The sequence below is a fragment of the Bactrocera oleae genome, chromosome 3 (genome assembly GCF_042242935.1).
Source record: "Bactrocera oleae isolate idBacOlea1 chromosome 3, idBacOlea1, whole genome shotgun sequence".
NCBI classification, from domain to species: Eukaryota; Metazoa; Arthropoda; class Insecta; order Diptera; family Tephritidae; genus Bactrocera; species Bactrocera oleae.
In genome coordinates, this window is record NC_091537.1 from 57,621,326 (window position 1) to 57,626,416 (window position 5,091).

Here is a 5,091-nt window from a genome sequence, read left to right on the forward strand (position 1 = left end):
CACGAGGATTGGAGCAGGATGAAGGTTGGGCAGGCGATTGGTCAGACTGGGAGTCATGCTGCCTGTATGAGCTACTTAGGGCCGTGGAGGTCTTTTCTTTGCCACTCGACTGGAGTGGCGACGCTGTGCGCGAACATTGTGCACAGCCGTTAAGGCAGGTGTCGCTCTAAGGCCTTGGTAGCATGGGGCCACGTAACTCGTAGTCCTCTCCTTTGGATAAAATCCGGGACAATTCCGGTAACGTAGAACCGGCTGTTGTGGGAATTGTAGATTTAATCGACATCTTATAAATATGACGGAGTCTCAGTTTAACCAATCCCTGGCTTGCTCGATAAGCAGGCAAACGTGGCAAAAATGGAATATAGGCCGCATATGCCGACTACTAAAATTCAAAATAAATGACATAAGAACTCTAATAGGAGTGCTAACGGGTTACTGTCTAATTGGCTATTGCAGAAGCCGCCAGGAAGTAGAAAAAGAGCAGTATTTAAGGTAGTAGCACGGTGGGACGGCCGAAATTTCGACCTTTTTCCTGAATTTTTTTCAGCAGGAAGAGATTATTATTATTTATAATTTACTCTAGTGAACTATGTGAATAATATGCATTAAAAAAATAAAATAAAAAGTGAGCTTGTGAGAAAAGGTACTGAAAATCGAATTTTTTTTGCTGACAAATTGTTTAAAAAAATTATTCAATTATCAAAAAAATTACTGTTTCAAAGGTTAGGTATTTAGCTATATGTACAATATCTGGAATAACGAGTTAAATTTTTAGCCACGTAATTGCGGGAAATTTTAAAAACAAAGTTTCGAGAAAAACACCTTCAAAGTTTTGACAACAAATAATACTTACATACATCAATCAGCTATACAGACTACGGCGCGTTCTCCTTATGTGGCTATAACTTCGAAAATATTCAAAATTTCGGTGTGGAAATTTTACAGTATATTTTTGAAAGGTTTGTCTATTAAATAAGTAAAAAATACTTTGTGCACCCATCACATCACATGTGAAAGTAAAGCTCTGTATAGGAAAAGAATCGCAACCATTGGTTGAGGGTTTCTTGCCGATATTTGGGAGGTTGCACAGATAAAACTTTTAGTACTGATGAACTTCATTAAAAGAACGGGGTGGTTCAGAGAGGAGACAATAGAGTGAGGTAATTTTTATTCCCTGTGGCCTAAAATCCCTAAAAGCCTATGTGCGTCGTCAGACAGCCTATCCTAATCTATGTAGTTAATAATAATATTTACAAAATATTCTAAATCAGTGCTTTACCTTGACCATATTTTCAAATAATATTTGGGTAAATCCCATCATATGGCAAGTAGAATCAAAATATTGTGTATAAATATCTTCGATTTTTGAGAGAAAATCTATAAATTTAGAGGGTGGTTTTACTACTTGGCAATTACTATATTGCTTTTCTGAAGTAAAAAATCAACCTTCCTCAGTTATACCACCATCAAATCTTGGCAAAGGCAGTAGGCATTTATATGGTTTAAAATATTTATAATACAGGCAGCATAAAAAATATACGAAAACATTTTTATGTAGAAATCAGCTTTCATCTATCTCCATATTTAAACGCAAATGACTTGCATCTGTCATTCGTGTTTTAATTTCCTTTTTTTAATTTTTCTATTGACACTAATGACAAATATGTTTTCTCAATCACACTAAATCGATAAGATCAACAAATAAGATGGATTTTGCTTGTTTGGGAAATTCGAAATTGATTAAAACAGAAACATCCCATTTGTGTGCGTTGGTGTTAGTGCTTGAAGAAAAACATTTTAATATTGTTGAAACTCCTGGGGAAAGTGGTTGGAGCCGTGACTGGCACGGTACTTGTTGGTTTATACAATGATGAAAATTCAGAACAATCAATACAAAACATCCACGTTCATCCACCAAACATACACAATGTTTCAAAACAAGTTCAAGTAAATCAATGTTCCTACCATATTTTTCTTTCCTTTCACAAATACGGGCGTGTTTAATTTTGAGAATAATTACATTTATAATATTTGCGAAATTACTTTTGATTAATGTATTCTAATTATAAGCAAGCGTTTCAGAATATTTTTACTTAAACGTCAGTTGTTGCCCTTCCCTTGTTATTTTTTCTTCATCCACGCCTTCGTTCTGCAAATCATGACTTGAAAGCTTCCAAACTTTATTCATCAGTGAAAGATCCGCTCATTCGCCTGCGAATTTAGTTAGTACCGACCGCGGATAGGACCAATTTTTTATTGTATTATTTATTTTATTAAATACATTCGTAAAATGAATGAAATTAAAGGAAATGCTAATTTTACTATTAACAATTGAAATACTGCGGAGATTTGAGGATTAATTAAGAATTTTCGGCAACATTCTAGCGGTCCAGTATGCAGTCGATATACATTCTAATATCTATAAATTTAGTTTAGAAGAAATATTTTTTATATCAATGGCATTATGTGCGGTATGGAAACAAAAATTATAGATTACTTAAAGATATCTTCCAGATCGTTCAGAATTCAGCCATTCATCTAGTGGCTTCGACGCTTTATACCCGTTCTACAGTGAACGTGACTTTTATAGTTTTTGACCAAGTCACATTTATTAGTCACCGAAATGGTGCTGTCACTTTTCTATAAAATTATATTTGCATAAAGATATTCTAATCAACTATATACTCAACCTGCTTCTATTCTCTATTAACAGTAGCCTTTCTGCATGATTTTTTCTAAATAGAAATAATGTTAATTTAAAAATTTGTTTAATAATGTATTTATGTTAACAGTTAGAAATGTATAAAAGATATAATATTCTTAGAACTGTAGTGTGGATTCTAAAGTATCCAATATATCTTGGAAAAACTGTTTGTATTATTGTAGTTGTTGTAATTATTGAAAAACGGTTAACCCATATGATATAATGATAATATGTAATGATATTTACTTCTTTTCATAATTTTTTGTGTTGTGAAATATTTCTTAAGAATTTGCAATGCCTATTGATATATTATATTAATATGATTAAAGTAATATTTATAATTGTATTTTTTCCATAATTAATAAACAATTTTTAAAATTAGAATATAACGATTTTATATATCAATAAAAGTCATTGTTTTATATTTCTTTTTGTTTCATTTTACGAACTCTTGCACAAAATTAAGCAATGTCGTCAATAATTTTAAATAAGTCTAAACTCAGGATAAAAGTATGTTCCCAAAACAATTTTTTTCAGCTGCATCAAGTAAGGCATGCATAAAGGGGACGTAAATGTTCTTTTTTTCTTTTAAATAATCAAACAATTAATAACTAACGTAATAATAGCTTCTTATTAAAACATGACCATCTATTAAATGTTTCATATTTAGTTAGTGAGTTATCGCGCTTATAGTAATTTTCAACTTAATCGTTTTATGGGGAGTGGGCGCTGTTACCATCCGGTTTCATCCATTTTTGCATTAGATGAGGAGATGCCAGAGTACTTGTCTTCAGCATGTCATGTCCACTTCTTAAAATCTTTCAAACTGTAGATGTCTCTTCATAGCGCGATGCGATATACAAAACTCCAGTTTTTTTCTTCTTATTTTATAGGCGTACCCCACCCTCTACCAAAACTACTAACCCTATATCACCCAAACATGCTGAGCCTGACGATGGAAACACTTGTACTTCCAATTAATAACTAGCGTCTCATCATCCTCTGCATGCTGCTGACTCTACTTTACCGAGCTTCAGAAGTACTAGAGGTATATGCCCTCTGCCAGTTACCGGTCGAAATGCTCGAACGAGTTATCGAAAATTGGACTCAACGGATGGACCATCTGAGATGTAGCCGCGACCAATATTTGAAAGAGATAATATTCAAAAAATAAATAGCAAGGAATGTTCTTTCAATTGATAATAAACATTCTCCATTATATTTGAATTTTCCGTATTTTTCTCTTTAATAAAGTATGGAACCTCGAAATGGATCAGCCTTCTGGAAAGTCCTCCATGAACACTACTCTAGTATTCTAAAACCTGAAGTGTTCCTGTAGATTCAGTTACCTCAAGCAACACTGGAGGAAGCAGGATGTTCTAAGGCAACTTAAAGGAATTGTATACCTGGCTGCACCAGAGCGGATCAACTGCACTGAGTTTTTATTTATTTTAATTCCTATTGAATAGATTGTATCTAATATATTGGGCTAACCGCCTTTTGGGAGCTTTTATGAATTAACACTACGAACAACTTAAAGGAAAATGCGCTTGTGATTATTGTGTACACTCTTTTCCTTTTATTTAGTTAACCATTTAGATTCACTAATCATTTCAATCGAAACAAATTTAAATTTATCTAATTCAATCCAAGGGGAATCCGGAAAAGGGTCGTTGAAAGTCGTACTCGGAAAAAAAAAAGTTGACGTGGCTTAGATTCGAATGTTTAAGGTTGATGTGGCGCTCAGGTCCGTAGACGAAAACGAATAATGATGTGAGGGCGATGATCCCGTCCTTTTTCTTGGTTGGTGGTGTGAGGCGTCCTCGTGTGTGGTGATATTCAGCGTGTGGTGACATCCTGTATAGGGTTCTCAGGAGTGGTGTGTATTATTAGGGTGTGCTAATAATGTACCTGTTTAGTTGGTGTATACATATATGCGAGGGAGAGGCTTAGCTTATTTAACCATCCTGGGCCCCCTAGGCGAATATTTTGCCTAGTATTACACATATGGGCAGTATTATGCATTTCGGCGTGCTGTTGATGGAGTCGAATTGTATTTTGGTATAGACTTGAGATACGCAACTATATTCTGACAATTTTTTGGTTTTATAGTTGGCAATACAATAGGTAGTGATTGTATTTACGATTTTTCCTTTTATCGATTTTTTATGCGGATTGTTAATGATTTACCTTTTCTGTATTATCAGCAATTATTTGCAATCTCTTTATTATCGGCTTATGAGGATGGCGACTCCACGCCTGGCTCAGATATGCCAGAATGAATGCTCCTTTGAAAACATTTGAAGAGGGATCTTGCGAGTGTAAAATTTATGATTTTCACCCACTTTTTTGAAGTGAGATTTACAACTTTTACAAGTGTTTCCCAT

General features: G+C 34.1%; 2 long non-coding RNA genes across 2 annotated transcripts; one reads left to right on the top strand and one right to left on the bottom strand.

The window, feature by feature from the left end:
• Positions 1 to 1,999: 1,999 nt before the first annotated feature.
• On the bottom strand, positions 2,000 to 2,719 carry LOC118681802 (uncharacterized). Its single transcript, XR_004977547.2, has 2 exons — positions 2,498 to 2,719; positions 2,000 to 2,419 (listed from the first exon to the last, which is right to left on the bottom strand). It is a non-coding gene; the product is annotated as an uncharacterized lncRNA (long non-coding RNA).
• Positions 2,720 to 3,244: 525 nt separating this feature from the next.
• Positions 3,245 to 3,931, top strand: LOC138855941 (uncharacterized). Its single transcript, XR_011395074.1, has 2 exons — positions 3,245 to 3,532; positions 3,598 to 3,931. It is a non-coding gene; the product is annotated as an uncharacterized lncRNA (long non-coding RNA).
• The last annotated feature ends 1,160 nt before the right edge of the window (positions 3,932 to 5,091 follow it).